General features: G+C 40.7%; 1 protein-coding gene across 2 annotated transcripts in view; it reads right to left on the reverse strand.

Annotated features, from left to right (window-relative positions):
* The window catches only part of LOC143510462 (carbohydrate sulfotransferase 15), a 74,003-nt gene that overhangs the window by 29,104 nt on the left and 22,415 nt on the right, over positions 1-22,484 (reverse strand). The window contains exon 1 of one of the 2 annotated variants that reach the window (XM_076999834.1): positions 7,407-7,732. The exons of the other annotated variant lie outside the window; for it this stretch is intronic. The gene's annotated coding sequence lies outside the window, so the exon portion shown is untranslated. Of the gene's footprint in view, positions 1-7,406; positions 7,733-22,484 lie in introns of those variants that run through there. 2 annotated transcript variants of the gene reach the window in all.

Below are 22,484 nucleotides of genomic sequence, written 5' to 3' on the forward strand. Positions count from 1 at the left end.
AGTTGTGTTCAAAATTATTCAACCCTCATAGCAGTAAAGTGTTCAGAATTCAGAATTTTCACCTTTGTAATGATATTTGTTGATTTGTGTGTTCCTCCCTCATTCCAGCTAAGGAATATGAGGAATATGATCCCTATCTAAACAAGGCCACACAGCTCTGTCTGCTACAACTCAATGGCTAGACACACACACACACACACACACACACACAGACACACACACCTGCCTTCACTTTGATGTGGAGAGTAATAAACAGCTGTTGATTTCTTTCCGAGTCATTAGCACAGTCAATGACCCTGCAATGTGGGGATTGGCAGACAGCATTTGTGAATGGCATCGTCTTCTAATTCAGTCAGCAGACCTGTCTGTTCCCATGGGCGGAGTGCTTTTCTTTAATGCAGCAGGGGATAAAACTTTTGTCCAGCAAACTGAAATAAAGATAATCTCTACGAATCTCAGTGTGAACAGACATCAAAGAAACACGGCTCACAGGATACATGAGAAATGGTTCTCTGTCTCCTAAATTGGCTGCCATCTCTCCGTAGTCAACAGTCTTTCAGATACGTAGGCCTCATTCATGCAGGACATGTTTGGGACATGGCCCCAAACATACCTTGATAATATTTATATACCAGTTTGCTGCAGATAGTAAGACAGAATCAATAGAGGTTTCTGCTTATATTTTCTCACACAACACCAAGATACTAAATGTAGCACAATTGTCATTTCATGAAATTAAATGCTTTATCATAGTACTGATCATTCTTTTACACTAACATGCTTGGCCACCATGGCCAGAAAACCAGTCAGGAACCTCTTGCTTCCAGGATGCTGTGCTGCCTCCAGGTATAAGGTGAGACACTCCCCAGGTGGATGAGTTTAAGTGTCTCTGAGACTTTTTCACGAGTTATGGGAAGAGGGATCGTAAACTACTGTTTATGTGCAGCAGTAGTAATGCAGACTATATCGAAGAAGAGGGAAATCAGCTATGAAGTGAAGCTCTCAGTTTAACTGTTGATCTACACCCCCACACCCTCACCTATGGCCAACGACTCTGGGTAATACAAGCAACCAAAATGAGCTTCCTCTCCGGGGTAGCGGGGCTCGATAGTGGTGGGGTGAGCAGCTCGGCTATCCAAGGAGCCAGGTGAGGTGGTTCAAGCATCTGATTGGGTTGTCTCCTGCTAGAGATATACCAGGGACATCTAACTGGGAGGCCTTGGGGCAGAGCCAGGACTCAATAGAGGGATTACATCTCCCTACTGGCCAGGTAACACCTGGGGATCCCTCAGGAGGAGATGGAGGAATTGGCTGAGTACAGAGACACCAGTGCTCCTTTGCTCACCCTACTGCCATTAGGTCAGTGACAAATAAGGGTTGGTATGACGTCCAAATCACAAATATGCTTTAAACATGTTAAAACAACATGCTAGATGTTTATTAATATGTATAGTTTGCATTTCTGTTGGTGCCATAGCATTTTATATGACATTTCTACCATTTTTAACAAATTAAAGAATCACAGTCACATTAAATTGCTGTGTAACCACAAAGCATGACAAGTATTAAATTATTCAGCCTTCTAGAAGTTATGTAAGTGTACTGATGAAAACAAGTGATTTATTATGAAATATCATTTCAAATTATATTTAAAATATTTCTCAACTAAGAGAATATGGGGTTTTGGTGTACTGAGCAAGTCAATATGACATAGACATACATTTTTTCTCTCTAATCTTGGATCAGTTGGTTTAAAATAATTTAAAATTTCATTTTTACAGTGTAGTACAATGCTGGAATCATATTCATAGTAACTTTTGTGCAATATTAGATTTTTATGAGAAACATTGGTTACACCAATTGACATTTATCGGTTACACCAACTGACAACAAGCAAACGACAAGCAATTGACAAAGTTGAATGAAAAGTCATGAAGTGATTTAGGTGTTTTAATAAATGTGATCACAATAAATCAATAATAAATTTTTTAAATTCCATATACAACAATACTTTTAACAATGAAGAAATTGATTGATCTCTGATTTCAGTACAGTAAGAACAATTCATATACCTTATTCATCATTACATTAAAAACAATCAACAATCAAATGTATGACAATATCCAGCAGACAGAAGAAAAACTAAAATTCAAATTGAATGTAAATTGTGCATATGAGATTTTTTGAACATTCCAAACATCCATATCTCATCCATAGTAAGAAAGATGACAACCCTGTCCTTTTCTCCTCTGAAATTTTATTTTTGTCTCTCTTCTTGTTTCTCACATGCACTTTCATTCTTTTCTTTTCTTTGAGTTTATCAACTTTCCGTTGCAGCTTTTTGCCTTCATTCCTTCACTCAAGTTCCTTATTTTTATGAACCTTAGCTTCTCCCTTTTCTTCAGCACTGTTTGCTGGTACTTTTCTGCACTGCCCTCACATGAGTGGAGGGTGCCTGTGGTCTCTTTAAACTTGGCTGCACATAGTCATGATCAGCAACATATATTATGGGCTCTGGAGGGCCATTAAAAGCTGCTCATCTGCTGTTGAATTCAGTGATAGAGGAGTAAGGTTCAAAACTTCAGCAAGCACCCTTTTCTTCTTCTCTTCTCTCTGTACTGCCTCCGATACTGCTTCCACTCTTCCCTCATCTGCACCCGTGTTTCCCTGGTCAGATCTATGACTGGATGTTTGTGATCTTTCCCTGTCTCTTTCTCTTTGATAGCTAAATTACAGAAGATGACTGAAACTGTTAGTCTAATGTCCAGGGCCTTATTTCGTCTTCCATTTTGATTTCAAACCTCTCAATAAAACTACCCTTTTAGGATATCTACATCACTGATTTTACTTTCTAGTGTTTGAAACACTAGCATGTGTATGTGAGGGTGTATCTGCTTTATTTTAACAAGGTAATTTGCCCTTGCAGCAGGATCCACATTAACACGGGCTCTGGTGAGCCACTTTTACTTTACTTGTAAGAGACATCTATTAGAAGAGGAGAGAGTTTGTTATTTGCATACACAGGTTTCCACCTACATACATCTTGTTTATGTGCACTATCCTATAGAAATAAGAAATTAAAAACTTTTATAGTTCTTTTTAGACTACATTTCAAGCTGCAGATTATGGTATATTATAATTTTTATATTAACAATAATTAATAATTTTATTAACAATAATAATACAAAACTACAAAAGTTGAAATATTGTCCATAAATTGATAACATTTGTCTCATAAAGGAAATTGTGCAATGGTGTAACCCGGTTACTCCACAGGACATTTCAAATTTTGCATGCATTATTGTGGATGACTATGTAAACATTTGACCTTGGTTTGAATATTTAAAACTATTTTTCAGATTAATTTTAACATTTTATGGTGATTTATATTTATTAACATTTTACTGAGGTCATACCATTTGACATGTATTTTAATCATACCTGACCATGACCTGAATCTGCTTTATTTTGTCATATTTTACAGAGAGTTACTAATCTTGACTTGTGGCAGTTGGGGTCTTCAGAGGTCCGTCTGTTTGACGTCACATTCTGTTACATGATCTTCTGGCTCAAAATGGCTCCAAAAAGGGTGGTTACACCAGTAGACATACCAGACATTTGACTTGGCAGAAATGATTCCCCATGTTAATGGAAATATTCAGAACTGCCATGTTTCTCTATTATTTGATATTAAAAATACTTAATAATAAAGATTATGCCAGTGTATTTCAGAGGCTGTTTAGAATGTGATTACACATTTTTTCAACAACTTATATTCTTGGTGCTGCATTTTTATGGTTACACCATTTAGACAATTTTGCTCTTTTTCTCTCAATATTATCTCAGAACTGTCACGTTGAGGACCCCGGCCCCTCCCTTTTGGGCATGTGTATACGTTGTCCACGTGCTTTGTCTGCGTCAGTGGGACTTCATGGTGAGGGCTATGTCGTGTGAATAATGTGTCTCACCTGTGAATCGTCTCGTAATCACGTGGGGCTAATGTGGTCTGTCTATTTAATGTGCGCTCGCGCAGTGTCCTGTGCTCGTCGTTGTCTGAGTCTACACGTTTCGTGTTAAGTGTATCTGTTTCTCGTGCGCTGATTGCGCAATACCACGTATCAGTAAAGTGACGTTTGCTGTAACTGGAGGATTCTGTGTCTCGTCCTTCACGTCGCACCCATCGTCACAGAACGATGAGCCAGCTACGAGACACTATGCCAGGCTACAGAATGAAGCTCAAGAAGGGGAAGAAGCCCGGTAAGCGGCTTCACCGCTCTTCGTCCTCTCCCCCACGCCGCGAAGTTCCGCCGGCTCAGGCGCAGCTCGAGGAGGACCCGTGCAACACCACCATGCCGACTCCCGAGCAGCTGCAGCAAGAGCCGCTGTGCGTGTATATGCTGTGCGCGGCACGGGAAACCGCGTATCCCGAGTTGGCGGAGGACTCCCGCCAGGCTGCTGTGCGGATTTGGCGTGAGCGGCAGCAACGCCCCCCGCCCAGCACGCGCCGTCTCGCCTCCGGAGGTGGGTCCCAGTGTGTTCTGCGTCATGGAGTCCACCCCGGAGAACGAGTTTGGGGAAGGGGACTCCGAGGAGGAGCAGGACGAGGAGGAGGGGGCATACCCTCCGTCACTGTGCGATGCCTCCACCGTTGACTACGGTGGGGAAGGGGAGGAAACCGACCCCCCGTCGCTGGACGACGCGTCCACAGTGGACTACGGGGAAGAAGAGGAGGAGGAGTCCGACGAGGAGGACTACCTCCCTCCGCCCGTAAACCCCTCTTCCGTCGTAGAGGAGGAGGAACAGGACGAGGAGGAGGACTACCCGCCCTCTGAGTGCTCCGAAGACCCCGCTGACTACGGGGAGGAAGAAGGACCTGAGGAAGACGATCGTCCTCTGTCCGTGCGCTCGGGCGTTTCCGAGTGCACAGACAGCGAAATATACTCGGAGGAAGAGGGCAGTCCGCCCCCCTCTGAGTGTTCTGGTGGGACGGTGAAAGGGAGATGGACCCCGTCCTCCGATCGCTCCGGAGGAGAACGGATGGACTGCTGAAGGAGGACCGTCCCTCGCAGCACCTGCAGCTCCTTGTCTCTCTCCCCTCATTGCTCTCCTCCTGGCGCGTAGCCTGGCGCCTGTTTCATGTCTGTCTGTCCCAGTGTTTGTGAGTCTTCCCGTCTGTTTGCCGAACCCCCTATTCCCGTTTGTGCCTCTATGTGTATGTGTACCAGTCTGTGTGTTTGTGACCGTGCCGTTTAATGTGTCTAACGTCTTTTACCCTGTATTCCCAGGGAGGGTGTTCTAGGCGGTCCGTGGCGGACGCTTCCCCGAGGGCGGTCACCTCCCAGACGCAGGACTGAGCGCGTCGGATCCGCCCATCACCGTGGGTTTGGGACACTCGGTCCTGTTGGCACCCCGGGACGGGTAGTGCCCTTGGAGGGGGCATCTGTCACGTTGAGGACCTCGGCCCCTCCCTTTTGGGCATGTGTATACGTTGTCCACGTGCTTTGTCTGCATCAGTGAGACTTCATGGTGAGGGCTATGTCGTTAAGTGTATCTGTTTCTCGTGCGCTGATTGTGCAATACCACGTATCAGTAAAGTGACGTTTGCTGTAACTGGAGGATTCTGTGTCTCGTCCTTCACGCCACACCCATCGTCACAAGAACATAATAAAATCAGGCATGTCAAGATAGGGGCCCAAAGATTTTAGAAGTTAATTACAGCTTTATTTTGAAATTATCCCATTTTTAAAGTTATTCAAACTTCACAGACAGAAGAAATGAGCGGCACGTCTTTCATCCCATTGCAACCTTGTAATAGACCAAGTGGAGAAGATGAGAGGAGTCATGCACAAGTTCAGACATCATAGAGCAGAAATTTGAAAGGTGCATACCACAACGCTTATGTATCCGTCTCTGCAGACACCAAGGCGGCTGACCCCAGTCGGCTGGAATGACCGTGACATTGCCATTTCAATATGACATGACTGACCTTCCTTCAGGTTTTACCAACAGCAACCCCGCCACCACCAAACAGCCCAAAGCAGCAGACTGTATAGCTGAGAAGCTGAGACACCATGAAGCTCCCTAGCTGCTGAACGCAGGCAAAGGGCGACAGAAGTGGTCCCTCTATTCTGCTATCACAGCTCAGGGAACAGGAGACCAGGAGACTCAAGAGGACAGAGCAGGCTGGTTTGGCTGTGCTTAAGTGTTTACAGATTTGCTGGAGATAAATAAGAAGACTGCTTGTGATGTGCAGTTTTAAATTAAATTCAATGTAATGGTTTATGCATAAATTTGTTCTGAATATAAATATGAATGGTAAAAAAATTACTATAAAATGTTTTTTGGAAATCGGTTCAGATAAAGATTTTTGAAATGTCGGCTCAGCAATCGTGCCTACAAGGGCTCTGCATGTGTAAGAGTTTCTTCCAAACTGATGGCAAAGCGTCATATGTGACTGCCTCTCAAAGATTATGAAGAAAACATCAAGAAGGGCATGCAAAGATTGCATCGGAGTGGCTGCTCCGAAGACTCTGACATCTAAGACGGTCAATTTAATGCAGCATAATCACATATGTTAATTCACTGTTTTGATATTTTCATTGATTTTCAAAAATGTAAAAAGTTGTAAAAACAAAATATGCATAATCAAACCTTTGACTGCCATTGTATATCAATTAGATGATCACCTTATTCTGTCAACAAATTATTTTGCAAGATTTTATCTGACAAGATTAACACCTAGATTTTCCATGATGGTCCAACCCATTTGTAATATGTTACTATATAATATTTCTAATGGTCAGCATTTTTTAAAGACCTTTGGCATACAGGGGCCAGACATGGAGAGGCATACATACAGTGCTGGCTGCTGCATCTTTTAATTTCACAATAAAGACAGTTAGTCAAATAATAAAGAACACATCCTCCTTCTCAGCAATAATCAAATACCTATACCACTTAAAAGAGCACAAACACCCCCTTGTGACCACACACACACATTATACATGTAACTTAATACCTACATGAATCTAATTGAGACAGCATTTTAAAACAAAACTGATTTCCATACTTGGATCCATCTGTATCTCAAGTATGCACACAAGTTTAATGATCTCAGGGGATCTTTTGCAAGGGAAGAAATAAAAGAATGAAGTACAAGTTTTGAAAGCTACAGGGTGAGACAATCATGGATTACACAGCATCAAATGTATTATCCAACACTCAGCTATTATATAATAAACACGTATTAGGCAACATTCACTTATTATAGGCCAATGACCTACTACGACAATGACCTTCCGCACAACAATCACGTACACGACAATCATCCATTACACGACAATCACTTATTACAATCATATACTAGGAAACAATCACCTATTACTAAGCTCAACATTCTTACTAACCTTTGGGAATTGGTTACAATCCTGGCCAATGTTTGGAGGACATCCTGGAGAATGAGCTCTCGACCGGCCAAACAGCCGTGCAGTTCACAGTTATTCCCAGCTGCCATGTGGGAGTCACACAGTGAAAACACGAAACCACAAGGAGCAGCTGCACAGCACAAGCAGGGAGTGAAATCACCTCAAACACCCAGAGTAAGCAAAACAAGCAAACCATTTTTTTTTTTTTTAAAAAAAGGTAAGCAACCAAAAAAACAAAATGGATAACAGAAGCTTACAGAATGAGAGAGAGGGAGAGAGAGAGAGAGTTGTCAAGTTCTCAAGCGCCTACTGTCTTATCTACAGAAACTGTTAGGTATGCACAGGGGGATTCAGCCTGTGTGACTCGGCTGACGAGTCAAGAACATTCCAGTCATGCCGCTACTGTAGACAGTCATGCCATGACAAAGTTCCGCCGCTTCTAGTAGAAGCAACCCGCGAGGTTGCATGCTTACCTCATTCCACCCCTCTGCCACCGGTTATCCTTGAGTATGCAACTGTTCAATGATGTAACATCAGCAATGATCCAGTATACGAAAATGTAATGTATAATATGGAAATGCAGTACCAAGGAAGCATTCAAATTCATCATAAAAGGTCCTGTAAGGTCCTGTATAAAAGGTCTGCCTATTTTCTTTTGGGAAACAAAAGAACGTTGCTGCCAAGTGTAATCAATGTTTCATTTAAAATCCATTGTACTGCAGTAAATTCTAAAACACCAGAAAAATTTCATCCAACTCTTTACAGTGTGCACTATGGGGTAATGAAATGAAGTGTGGCTGCTGCTTGATCCAAATAAACAAACTGAGCTCACACAAATAGAGACAACACAGACACAAAAACAAGAGAGAACAAGGCAGGAGAAAGATTTGAGTTTCCAAAATACTGTTAAAACACTAAGATCATTTAATTAGATACCTTCAAATGTATATGGTGCAAAATAAATGAAACTCAATGAAATTTCAGGCAGGTCCTGCATTGAACTTTAGAACTTGAATTTGAGTAATGTTTTCAGTCTCTTCAAGGCTCTTAAAACATGGAACTACAACATGAGGGAAGGCAGGATGGCAAGATGATGGAACACTCAACATCGTTTTATTAGACACAAATGGTAGCACTTCTAGCATTAGCCTATAACGCACTCAGCGAGGACTTGGACAAAGAACTACATTGACACACATTATATACTTTCAAATAAGACCCAAATGCACCACATACTTGTAACGTTGACGAGACGAGTCACAGGCGAGATGGATGAACACACACACATAGAACCACCCCCAAATGAAATACATATATGGACAAAGAAAATGGATGCAGACCACACATACACAGGCCCAAGGATAGAGGCCAGGGGCTACTTTGTGACCAGAGGTGTCAGTTCCAGGTTCAGAAAGTAAAAGTCCTCACCAGGATTTTGCTCCAGCTTGCTAGATTTTCTAATTAGTGCAATCAAATTAGTGGAATCAACACAATCCATGAAGCCTGAGCAAAATCCTGGTGAGGACTTTTACTTTCTGAACCTGGAGTTGACACCTCTGTTTGTGACACATATCACGAGGCACATATCAGTATTATCTCAATCTAACTTATCTTAAAGTACTTGCATATCTCTTATATTGATTTAACTTTTTGCTAATTCAGCAATTCTGATTGATAAATCCAGGATGCACAGATGGGTAAATGCGGAGGATACATTTTCGATTGCGGTAAAAAATCACAATTGACAAACATGGCACATTTCATTTCATGACCTATGGACAACTGGCTCCTGCAGTAGCCAGTACAGAAGTGTTGACTTTTGTCCCATTTGTTGCAATTTCTTTAGCACTTTAAGTTAATCTAGGTTCTGTTTGCATGATTTTCATATGAAATGGGCCCCCTCCAGTCTAAGACCACCTCACCTTAGGACATCGTTACCTCCATAGTTTCCTTCCCCTAAAGAAATCTCATCAGTGTAAAGGCAAAAATGTTGGCGATCAAAGCTTGAATTCCCTTTAACTAGGAGGGGCAAGGCCAGCCAGACAATGATGTTGATTATGTTATTATTCAGCCAGTGAGCATCCTTGTCCAATTCCCCTCCCTGTTTTAAAAAGCACTCAAACCACATCTGGCTTTCAGTATATTCAGATTTATTATAGAGCACTTTTACTATGGAAATAAAGTTGGAAATAAAAAAAGGACCTTCCATGGAGTTCCAGAGATATTGGTGTTCTACCTGATCAAAAGAATTCTCTTGATCCATTGATCCAAGCCCAAAATTAAGCCCACCTGGTCCAGACACATACACTTCAGGGATATGTTGTCTATAATGGATCTCCAGGTACACAGTAAGCCCGATCCATGTGAAGACTCACTGTTCAAATCACCAAGATCTCCCATTATGGGCTGTATGGTAAGAATTGCTCTTCTGCAGCTCATCCGTGGCTATCCTCTGGAAAATTTATCATTCAACACCCCAACTAAAGCACTGACAAAAGTCTACAGGCAGTACCGTTAGTGCCTGAAGCCTTCCCACTTGTCATGCTTTGCAGTGCCTAGTGTAATGAACAGTGATGGCTAAGTTACCTTGAAAAAGTAATCCGATTACTGATTACTCCTTTTAAAAGTAACTTAGTTACGTTACTGATTACTTGATTTTAAAAGTAACTACGTTAGATTACAAGTTACTTTAGTAGTTACATTCAGCAGCAAAATTAATTTTTCCAATGCTCACTTTATTGGAAGTGCATTTTTAACAGTAACAATGTATTGAAGCAGGTTCGGTAACCGAGGCAGAAACTGCTTAATCCAAAAATCCCGAGGAGGGAAACTTTATTGATAACGCAAACCTGGCACGCGCAGGCCCCGCCCCCCCAGCGTCACTTAAAGGGCAAGACTCACCGTGAGGAGTAGTAGTCGCTACAGTATCTCCTGACATTACGTTTGTGTAGCTGCGCGGTATTATTTGTAAATTTATTTGTAAACGTAATACAAGCGAACTGTTCAGTCAGACAGCTTGTGAAACGAAATACCATTACAATTTTAAGCATTTTAAAGTAGGCGACGTTAGTCAAAATTCCAGCACTTTTCAAACGTGGAACACAGTGCAACATTAAAATTCTTCAGGTAAATGTTCCTTCCCCTGTTTTTGAGGGGTGTTTCTTTACACTACCACATATCATTACGAGAGGACACTGCAAAAAATGACTTGTAAAACGTGCTCGCGCTCTCACAGGGTCGCGCGCAGCGTGCGGAGTCGAGCGCTACGGTCAGACGCAAAAGTAGAACTGAGCCAAGAAGAAAGCAAAAATATATATTTTTACTAGGGAAAATAAAAATAGTAACGCACAGTTATTTGGATAAGTATTACTGGACTGGAAATGACATCACTGGTAATGAATGCATGTTTGTTGTCTGTTCCAGTTCCTTGGTCACTTCAGGAGGCACCTGAAGCAGGTTCCTTCAAACACACTGCTCTGACAAGAACTCTGCTCTGCACTTCTCCTGAAGTCTACCACTGCTCCGAGCTCTTGGTTTTCAACTGAGCAAAGAACACTTCCTTAGTCTTGAGTGTCTGGATTTGGTCCAGATTTCCTATGGACCTACTAAAATCTGAATTTCTATTTCATTTTCAATATTTTTATTTTTTTATTGAGTACAACAACAATACAATATACAAATCTGTCTAACCTTGCCATTCAGAATGTGTCCATATACATCACCTAGAATTGCCATGTCTGGCTCTGTAGTCTCTATGAGACTATTTAAACAGAGGGCAAGTGAGAGAGAGATAGGGTGACATGTCTGACCCCAGCCTGTCTTGCTGCTTCTATTCTGACAGTCCTGTGTCCTTAGCAGAACCTCTCTCCCTTTACTAAAACACACAAAGGGTCTGCTCCATATGGCAGCACAATATAGCAATCAGAAAGGAATGATGAGCCACTGAATGAACTACTGAAGAAGCAGGATGATGTCAGTAGTCAGGTCGATAACTGTCACTGAATGGCAGGGATTGCCAATATCTGCTGCTGTCCACCAACATCATGCCAAACATGAAAACAAAATCATAGCATGAGAAAGGTCTTCTCAGTTTTCCACTAACAGAATTGTCCCAATCTCTACAAACCAAGATTAGCAAGAACAGAGACTTGGGATTTAACTCCATGGCCATAATATGAACTAGAACACAATAGCAATCAGTAAGCCTGATCTTTAATTTACTTCTGAAATAAGAACACATTATTCAAGATCTGAGGTCAGTATTTGTCTACATATCAAAATACAGGTCAAATATTAAATCTGAATTCAGGGATTCACACTGTGGTGAAACCAAAGTATTACAAATGATCTAAGATTGGAAAAAAAACACCAAAGTTAACATCAAGTCACATGATCACATATTGAATCCCAGTACTATATAGCAAAAAAATGGTTTACATTAGATTCAAAAGTCCAACATATTTGTGAGTGCATGTAAAGGAAGGACAATTGGATTTACTCACACATGTTAGATCCATTAGTGTCTCTAATGGATTTACAATTATACTGATCCCCTTGTCCTTTACCTAGTTTGTGTGACGCCTGGGGCATCATGGTGCAAAGAGGGGGATGCTAATGCTGAGAGGAGTGAGATGTAATAAAGGGCGATCCTAAAGCAGGGTCATATAGGCACGCCAGGATCAGACAAAGAACTAACCATAATAATACAAAGAACAAACCTAAGCAAACAAACTCATAGACATGGCCATGGACACCAGGCCTGTCACACAGATAACAATAGCCAGCACTGACTTGACAAAACAAGGGGTTTAAATAGACAGGACTGAACAAGGAACCAAACAAAACACAGGTGGGAATGATAATCTGGGGGCAGTGTTACAAATGACATGGGCGTGGCAGGAGAACACATGGGAAACCAAAACAAGAAAATGACAGATAACACGTGGCTACATAAACAAAACAGACATGACAGGTGAGGGCAGGGCTAGACGTGACAGTTTGGTCCAACATGAGCGCTCTGGATCTTATGTGTTGCAACAGGGCTGCCTTCAGCCTTATTGGTTGGGACATGGAAGGGCAGGAGGAAATGGCCACTGGTGTTTAATGATCCAATGGATTGTAGCTATAAGCTTTAAGAAATCAAAAGTATGATTTGTTGAAATGTTACTTCCGTAAATGCCCCAGAGTAAATGGAGAGTGTGTCTCATCACCCGATGATGTGACGGTCCTTGGTGAGAGCTACACTTTGAGTCAAGTTTGAATAATGTTTTATGTCAACTATCATTAGGCAGTGGTATCCTATTAGACAGGAAAGCAGCTCCAGTGTTGGGCCTTATCCCCTTCAGCTCCGGGGATGCTGTACAGTAGCTGACACTGTGACCTCTGGGTCAGCCACTGTACTTTATATATGACAAATAAAGGAATTCCATCTATTTTTACATACCAATCCATGGCAAAATTCTGAAAAAACTTGTTTTCCATGGTACCAAAGGAGCCATAGCTGTCAAAGGTACTGAAGACCGTGATTTCTTTGGATCTGACAACGGAGGCTTCATAATCCTACTAGTGTACAGTAGGCTGGCATCAGATGCAAAGAGAACAAGAAGGCGGATGGCACTGATATAATGAACATATGGAACATATGGAACACGCAGCAACATGTTTGCTGCAACGTGTGGAAAAGACACACCCAAAAAGATGTTTATGGAGATATTTTATATTTGAGTCAGATGAACAGTTACAATTTATCATCAACCAAAAGCCAGTATGCAAATGTGTCCCAGAACAAAGGAAGGAAGAAACTCCTCAAACCCAAAAGACAGGTATTCATATATATGCACAGACTTCAAGGTCAGGAAGTAACAGTTCAGTATCTAGAAATGTTAGTTTGTGACAGCTGCATCTGTTGTGCAGTATTCTCCACCCACAACTTTCACAAAAGCATGATTCGCTTCTTTAAGTTAATGCGGTGATCGCTCATAAATTGAGATGGGTGTTGCTCATAGCCTTACATTAGTAGGCTACTGAACTTACCATTCAGCCTATCAACAAACAGCAGTGTGCACATGTATGTATGTGGTTTACTTTGAACTATAGGTAATAACTGAAATCACCTAATTGTCTTAACAGTGTCACAGTGCAAAGCAGCCAACCACACTCAGCAAACTTTATCCAAAACTCAGTAACAGAAACTCACATGAAGCAAGGAAACCGGATAGGGCAGTTGCCGAATTTATATGCATGGATCAGGTCCCCATCTACACTGGAAAATTAAAAAATTAAAATGCTTGAATTGTTCAGAGATCCCCAAAACCTACACTGAAATCAGTGATCCCCAAAATATGGCCTTTCAGAGAGAAACCATTCACAACTAGTCTGTGCACAAGCAGCGCTGCAGACACTTTCACGTTTATTATGTGATGCATGACAAAGTACATAAAGTCAAGGGAGATGCACTTGTCACATTAGGGGTGTTTGAGAACACATAGCTGACAGTCTGATTGAAGCTTTTAATGAGTAGACTGGATCTTGACATTCCAATAACTGCAGGCATCACTACAGGCAGTGTTCCCACCACTGAAAAAGCTTTCAAAAGTTACCTACCCAAGATGCCTTCACATTTTAGTAATATTTCAGTGACATTTGTATTTTTTGGTATTGGTATGCCTGCATCAAGCGTTGCTTCTCAATAAGTGGTCAACACTTCAGGATTTTTTGTTAACCCAAGATTAAACCAAGACAACACTGATATGTTAAGGTTCCTTTATAGAAACTTTAAGTTAACAAAGTTCAAGAATTCCATGCAAAACTGTCCTGATACCACAGTTTATCTTGCAATGATGTGCAAGAAGAGGCTGAATGAGTTTTTCATAGCAGTATCATTCATTTTTAATGTCTGAAGGCAACATGCCGCTCTCTTTTGTAATATGTTTTTCATGTTATTTATTACACCTACATTAATTTGCATTCTTTTTTCAGATTTCAATCAGATGGACCCTGCAGCCGAAATGCTAAGGTAGCATAAAATTGTTTTGTTTTAAACCCTTTGATGCACAACATGGGTCAAAAGTGACCTGGCTGACTTTTCATTTTCTATATCTTTGCAATAAATTCATTTAATCATTCACCCTTCAAGTTATTCCTCAATTAACTTTCATTAAATTTTACCTTTCTTACTTTTTGAATAAAAACCCTTTTTGTATCACTACCCCTCTAATGCACAACATGGGTCTAAAATAGTGGTGGGCCGTTAACGGAGCCACAAATTAAATTTAACTCACTTCCAGACCGTTTTTAACTGTATATATATATTAGGGGTGGGCATAGATACATTTTTTAATCTAGATTAATCTCAATGAAATCTTGAAATTAATCTAGATTAATCTAGATTAAAATGGCTCATATGCGTGCTACCCAATTAATGACAAAAAGTCTTTGAGATAGGGTTTCTTAACCCCCTTGTGACGTTTGGCTGAGCGGCGAAGGATGAGATGCAATCCTCGGCTTTGCGACAGGATGTCACTTTTATTAATACACAAATAGCGCTTATCGCGCACATAAAACAGATAACGTACATGGCAACGTGTAGACTTAGACAATGACGAGTAGGGGTGTGTTTAAAAAATCGATCTTTCGATTCAAATCGATCTTCACTTGAATGATTCGATATCGATTTATGAAACCTGAGATCGATCTTTAGAATTAGCCAATTTTCCCCACATATGCGTACCGTTTTAACGTCTCACGTTTTATCTCGCGAGATCATCCTTTTTTTCTCGAGCACCGCCACTTGGCTGGGGTGATCAGTTAAGCATGGCTGCAGCAAGAGTAAAAAAAATGTACCTCTGATCCACATCTATGATTCAATGAGTTACTAGTTCGCTCTGGCACCAACCACTGGTGATCATTTGCGATATAATACTTAATTTGTGTCCATTTTACACCGCCACCCCCTCCAGGTTCAAATCTCACTCCAAGCGATCTTGAAAAGTTGGCAACCCTGCAGATGTATGGTTACATTTTGGATTCAGAAACCATGATGGTAGGGAAGAGTTGGATAAAAGCACAGTCGTGTGTAAACTGTGCAACATGGAGGTGAAATATTGTGGGAATACCACAAATCTGAGAAATCATTTAACGCGACACCATCCTGATATTCAAAAAATGCCAGAACCCAAACAAACTCCACTAGAGAAGGCATTTGCGATTAAACTATCTACAAGTTCTCCCCGTGCCAAAAAAATAACCGAAGTGCTTGCATTCCACCTTATAAAGGTGTATGAACCCTGCAAAAATTACTTTGTTCATTGCGCTGAAGCACGGCGCACGCAAAGTTAATTCGAGAGGTGCACGATCTCGTGAAGCGACACGAGCTGCACGAGCGGAGCCACCGCGATTACGTCGTTTTCGGCGCGCGGACCCTCATGCCGGTCGCGACGCATCAAGTATAAAGCTGTGAAGTTTTCTCAACAGCTGGCAATATTGTTACTGCACAAAGGAGCTGTCTCACTCCTCAACATGTTGATCAGCTCCTTTTCTAGCAGAAAAATTTGACAATCTCCAAGATGTCAAAAAGCAGTCATGAATAAATCTTAGTTTTTGGACCTTAATGTTTACAATATTCAGAACCATAAATGTTTTTGTTACATGTAAAAAAAAAAAAAAAAAGCTGTTCAAAACAGCTTTCTATGCCTTTTCTGGTAAAGGAGCTATGTGGAAGAGTGTGCATTAATTGATATTTTAAAAAGAATGTAACTGTTGTTCACAGTATAAACACTAATATCTTAATACATTTTAATGAAGTTTGAGTGTTCCTTGTATCATTACAACATTTCACATTCAAACTACACTTTTTATTGTAACTGAAATGCCCCTACAAGAATCGATATTGAATCGGATCGAATCGAATCGAAAATCGAATTGAATCGGGACCTTGTGAATCGAAATCGAATCGAAATGGGAAATCAGTGGTGATACCCACCCCTAATGACGAGCACAGGACACTGCGCGAGCGCACATTAAATAGACAAACCACATAAGCCCCGCATGATTACGAGACGAGCCACAGGTGAGACAGATTATCACAAGACATAACCGCACCCACGGAGATCCACAGACGCAGATGAGTAGACGAAAACGACGTAGACACACGCCCAAAAGGAAGGGGCCGGGGTCCTCAACGTGACACCCCTTAGACCAGGGGCTCATCTCCTGTTTCCAAAATGCATCAATGACTGCTTGAGAAAGCTGTTCTACTTTGATACTTGAAAAAAAAACATGCTCAATAAAATGTGGGCTACTCGTGTTCAACGGTTTATTCAGTTAACCATGAATTTGTAAGCCTACACACTGTACATTAAAGGGGGTTGATAACATGTTTATTCAGCTAAACATGAAACATTATTCAGCTAAACATGAGATTTGAAATGTAAGCCAACATTTAGTACATTTAACCTGTTTTCGGCAGCGGCGACTCTTCCCCTGGGCTGCATCAGTGCTTGACCCAGCGTCAGCAGCCTTAGCAAACGGGTGCTTTGCGTTTAAATGGTACTTCAGACTGGTAAAACTCCTACAATAAACTAATTCTGCGTTGCATAAGGTGCAAACAACTAGTCTAGTAAATATCTTGTTTTTGTTTAGAACTAATCCTAATTTTTATTTTCCTTTCTTACTTTATGAAGAAGCAGAGCTTTTGTATTTATATATCAAGTTTACATACATGGGTCAGACACCACCCACATCCATTTGTCATTTCACAGCTAAGCACAGCTCCCATCACACATCAATGTAAGTATTGTTTTTTTCAATTGTTCTAACATTGGTTTAGAAAATATTTTATGATAGTGGTGAAAGATAACTGTACACAATGTTAGGGGTGACTTGCAATAGTCGCTGATTCGACTATAGTCGACTATAACCCCCTAGTCGACTATGAACGTCATAGTCGAATGTACCATTCTAACTGCATGGGGGTGCCCAAGGATGTTGCTAAGCATTAGTTGTTACATGAAATATCTTTGCTTTCGTTTTATATATCCTTTTGTCAAATAAAATCATCCTAATTTCTGTTAATAAATATTTTTTAATGATGTGTGCGCATTAACAATAGGCATCTTCCTTACTACACATAAATAAATCACACCCTGCAGTTGCACAATCCAAATGAGCTGAACACGCTACAGGATAGTCAGCATCTGCCGAGATTATAATGGCTACTAAAAATACTTCAAAATGTGAGAGTATTTTGAAAAAGATAAAGATGAATCAAACAAAGTAAAGTGCAAGTTATGTCATCAACGTCTTTCATGTCGCATAACAACAGCCAACATGGCATACCATTTTAAACATGTAAGGCGAAAGAAAATCAGTTCAGCCATTTGTCGTTTCGGTCGAGTCGTCTCGTCGTGGTGCCTCTTGGCAAGTAGGCCTATGAACATTTTTTGTTGTTGTTTGCTTTTTAAACCCCGTTACTTGAACCTTTCCTTATTATTATTATTTTTTGCTGTTGTGAGGCAATTTTTTTTGAGGCAGGCATATTTTATTAAAAATATTTTTGACATTTTGCAGTGTCTGTTTGACAGTTCGATATGTGCACTGCACACTGACTTATTTTGTTAATGTTCTCTAATGTTTCATAAAAAAAATAAATAAGTAAATAAATAAAAGCTGAACAAAGCCAACCTACCATGTTTATTCATTTATCTGAGTGTTTTAGGTTTGTACTTTGAAGTGCAAAAAAGTCCTGAATGAGAACGGGATCCCGTTTAAGGTGCTCTAGATTAAAAAAAAACCTGATTTGACTATTAGTCGACTAAAGGGAAAATCTGACGAATCAGATTCAACTATGAAAATGCTTAGTTGAAGACACCTCTACACACTGTAATATATAGCTACCTGTGTTGCGAATAACGCCATTAAAAATAACGTCGTTAGGTAACGGCGTCATTTTGTCAGTAACGGGATAATATAATTAATTAGTTTTCCAGTCGTTACAATGCCATTGACGTTACTGGTCATTAAAATCGGTGCGTTACTATATATTGATATACTAACAGTAATACGAGTGGACCGCTCCCCAGGCTAGTGAGAAGTAACAGATCTTGATAGGTCACAGTTCTTGGTGTAACACCTGTTTAACTTAACAAGTCAGTAAGCAATTGGCTAAGGCAGCGTTATGGTAGCCAATCAGAGCCAGTGTTTTTACACGCGCGCCGAAGCACGTCAGTGACACGACACAAACGGAGAAGAGGCAGAAATGGCGAGTCAGGAGCAAGCCAAAGAAAAATTTGCATTTTCAAGGTGGCGATATATAAACATTATTTTTTTAAAATACTGGAAGTTCCTGAATGTCTACCAGACTGGGTATTTGATTTATTTAATTAGGAACAGAGGTTTACTTTTATTTTTTTAAACAGTTTACTTCTGTTGTGAACAAACCAGTTGTCTCAGGTTGAGAGAATTTAATTTAATTTGATAGATGTAAATGCACTTTATATAGTGTAACTGTTTACTTTGAAAAATCCTTATTCAATGGCATATAACTTTTTTTTACTGTACTGCAAATAGCTACTTTCCCTGGTAACGAGTTACTTTTATTATAGAGTAATTCAGTTACTAACTCAGTTACTTTTTTGAACAAGTAGTGAGTAACTATAACTAATTACTTTTTTTAAGTAACGTTCCCAACACTGATAGCTACATATACTGTAGTTAGCTAACAATTGTAGTTAGCTTAGCTACCTACTTAGCTAAGTAGTTAACTACCTATAACTACATTAACTACTAGTTATAACTAGTTATACTATTAGACTAGTAGCTATCTACTAGTTATAGTAGATAGCTACTAGTATCTAGTAGATAGCTACTAGTTATAACTACTTAGCTGAGTACATTGGTAGGCTACTTAGCTAAGCTATTCAGCTAAGTCACCAAAATAAAACTATGCATTTGTATGTATTTTGATGTGCATCTGAAAATATTTTTACTTGATTATCTTTGTCCAGAATATGGCTGTTTGCAAATACACTGCTGAAATGATTGTAGCAATGCTGCAAAGAGAAACTGATAAGGAAGATGAGGCAATTTGCACTGACTCAGAGTCAGACATTTCTGATGATAATGATGACCTAGCATATTTGCCACCTGGAGTTGTGGATGTGTCTGAGGATCCAGGCCTCCTACACGACTTCTCTGATTATACAGACGACTTATCTAAGAAGTCTGAAGAGGAAACGCAGACTCAAGCCAGTAGACTTAGTAAAAATGGATCTTACTGGAATGAGAATCCCCTTTCTCATGGCAGAACAAGAAGCCATAACATTCTGAGGAGCTGCCCAGGACCTACACCTGGATCAACAGCTGTTTCTCCGAAAGATGCCTGGGATAGGTTAATGAGTGACAGAATTATTGAGTAAGTTCTGAAATGCAGCAACTTAGAGGGGCGAAGAACAGCCACTGCAAAAGGGAAAGAGTGGAGAAGCATAGGCAAATACGAATTCATGTCCTTTATTGGTTTAACCCTCCTTGCAGGGGGGATAAGAGCTGGGATGTGGCCTTGCGGGAGTTGTTTGTGGATCCACTGCAGAACCCAATTTACAGAGAAACCATGGGGCTTAGAAGATATGAAGATATCCGCCACATTATACGGTTTGATGACAAACGGACCAGGGCTCTACGACTGGAAACAGACCACATGGAAGCATTTAGGTACGTGTGGGACTGTTTCCTGGAGAACTGCAGAAGAAGGTTCACCCCTAGTAACTGTGTCACCATAGATGAGCAGCTTGTGCCATTCCGAGGCAGGTAGGCCTGTCACGATAACAACATTTTCAGAACGATATATTGTCCCAGAAATTATTGCGATAAACGATAATATTGTCATTTTAAAGTGCCATTATATAATTTTTTCTTGCTTCTGGGCTCCCCAAAGGAGCTTTAAGACAATGTGCCACAATAATAATATAGTAGCATAATAATACAATTACACCTGTTTGCAGTAATGTAATGTATTGTAAAGCACATGTATGGGGTCATATTTGAGCTTGACCACATATCTGTAGTGGCAGAGTAAAATGAGATGTCTTTAATCTCCTTCAGAATGCCACCTTTCACTTCATTATATAAGGTTGCATACCTGTCAAGTTTTGTATTTAAAAATACGGGACATTTCCCGTATATGACGTCATCGCCTAATTTGCATAATCAGTTATTTGCATATAGCCGCAATCGAGGCTGTAGGAGAAACGAAAACATCTTTGGAGTGGCAAAAGTGAAGAAAAAACACCCCAAATATGTTTTGAACTACAAATGAATAAAAAAATAAAAAATTTCTAGTGGTATTTCTAGCTACAAATGGGGACATCTCCTGGGCATATTTCTGTGCCTTTAGCCCGCGTTTGTGCTTGGCAGATTGTTCGTGCTGACGGACATCGTTCCTTCCCCCATGAGAGACACTAAAATCACAGCTACATATCTTACAGAATGAGTAGCTGTGCCCCTTCATGCTCCTCTTTAGGAAAGTAAATTCCCTGTCGCATTCGTCAAGGTACTTACACGTACGCTTAGCTTTTTAGGCAGGACTGCCTTCTCTCGTTAAATCCTGATTTGTTGCTCCACGTTTGCTCCCACTGTCGACACTAAACCCGCGAGTTTTAATTTATATATATTTTAAAGCATTCATGTGCCGCGCCAAACAGAATTCTGTCACTAGCCTCGCGAGAACTGCCACCTGCAGTAGTCTGGGTGGCAGTTCTCGCGAGGCTAGTGACAGAATTCTGTTTGGAGCGGCACATGAATGCTTTAAAAAAAAAATTTGAAAACTGAAAATACGGGACAAATACGGGAAAATAAAAATACGGGACGTCGCCGGGACAGAGCGGTAAAATACGGGACTGTCCCGGCCAAAACGGGACACTTGACAGGTATGAGGTTGGAATGGCAGTTTGGGAGATATAGGTTTTCTTTGGTAGTGCATACTGCTTGTCAAATCTTTGCAGCATGTTTTATAAATGTTTTCTTTTCGACCGTATTTAACAGCAGCATCTCTTTGGCTATAAAGCGAGTTTAGCCTGATTTATACTTGATGCGTCGCAAGTGGCGCGAGGGTCCATGCAGCGAAAATGACGTAATCGCGGTGGCTCCGCACGTGCGCGAGGCCTTGTGCGCTGTCGATTCACGAGGTCGTGCACCTCTCGAATTTTGTAACTTCGAGCGCACCACGCCTCGGCGCAATGAACAAAGTCATGTTTGCCGGGTTCATACACCGTTACAAGGTGGAATTCAAGCACTTGTACATCACTTTCAAGGTCCATTTCAATATTTCCCAGCATGTTAAACTTAATTAAGTTAAATATTTATACGTATACTCGAAATGATTCGAAATAATTAGCTTTTTATCACATTATTTAATGGTTGTTTATTTTTTAAACGCTCCAAAATGTCTTCGCGTTCTCTCATGTTTCATCCTGGAATTTCATGAGGCTCATATTTGGTAACGCAGTGGTTCCCAAACTTTTTTTGCCGTGCCCCCCTTTAGTACATGAGAATATTCCCCCCCCCTACACACACCCCCCCATATTGACACATGTGCACATGTTTTACTTCCAAGCTCCACGCCCATCCTGCAATAGCTCCGCCCCCCACTTTGGGAACCACTGTGTTAACGTAATACAAGAGAACTGTTCAATCAGACAGCTATTTGTTGTGAAACAAATTCCAGCACTTTTCAAACCTGAAACACAAAGCAACATTAAAATTCATCAGGTAAATGTTCATTCCCCTGTTTTTGATGGGTATTTCTTTATACTACCACATATCGTGTGCCAAGTATAAACGCTTCCACTGTTCGCAGAGGTTCGCGAGGTGGGCAGAGTCGCGTGATACGGTCACTATAATAAACAACCATTAAATAATGGGTTAAATGAATTAAATTAAATAATGGAGGATGGGTTCCCTTTTGAGTCTTGGTCCTCCCAAGGTTTCTTCCTATTCCCCACCATCTAGGGAGTTTTTCCTTGCCACTGTCGCCTTTGGCTTGCTCATTAGGGATTTGGACCCATAGTA

The sequence above is a fragment of the Brachyhypopomus gauderio genome, chromosome 3 (assembly GCF_052324685.1).
Source record: "Brachyhypopomus gauderio isolate BG-103 chromosome 3, BGAUD_0.2, whole genome shotgun sequence".
Lineage (NCBI taxonomy): Eukaryota > Metazoa > Chordata > Actinopteri > Gymnotiformes > Hypopomidae > Brachyhypopomus > Brachyhypopomus gauderio.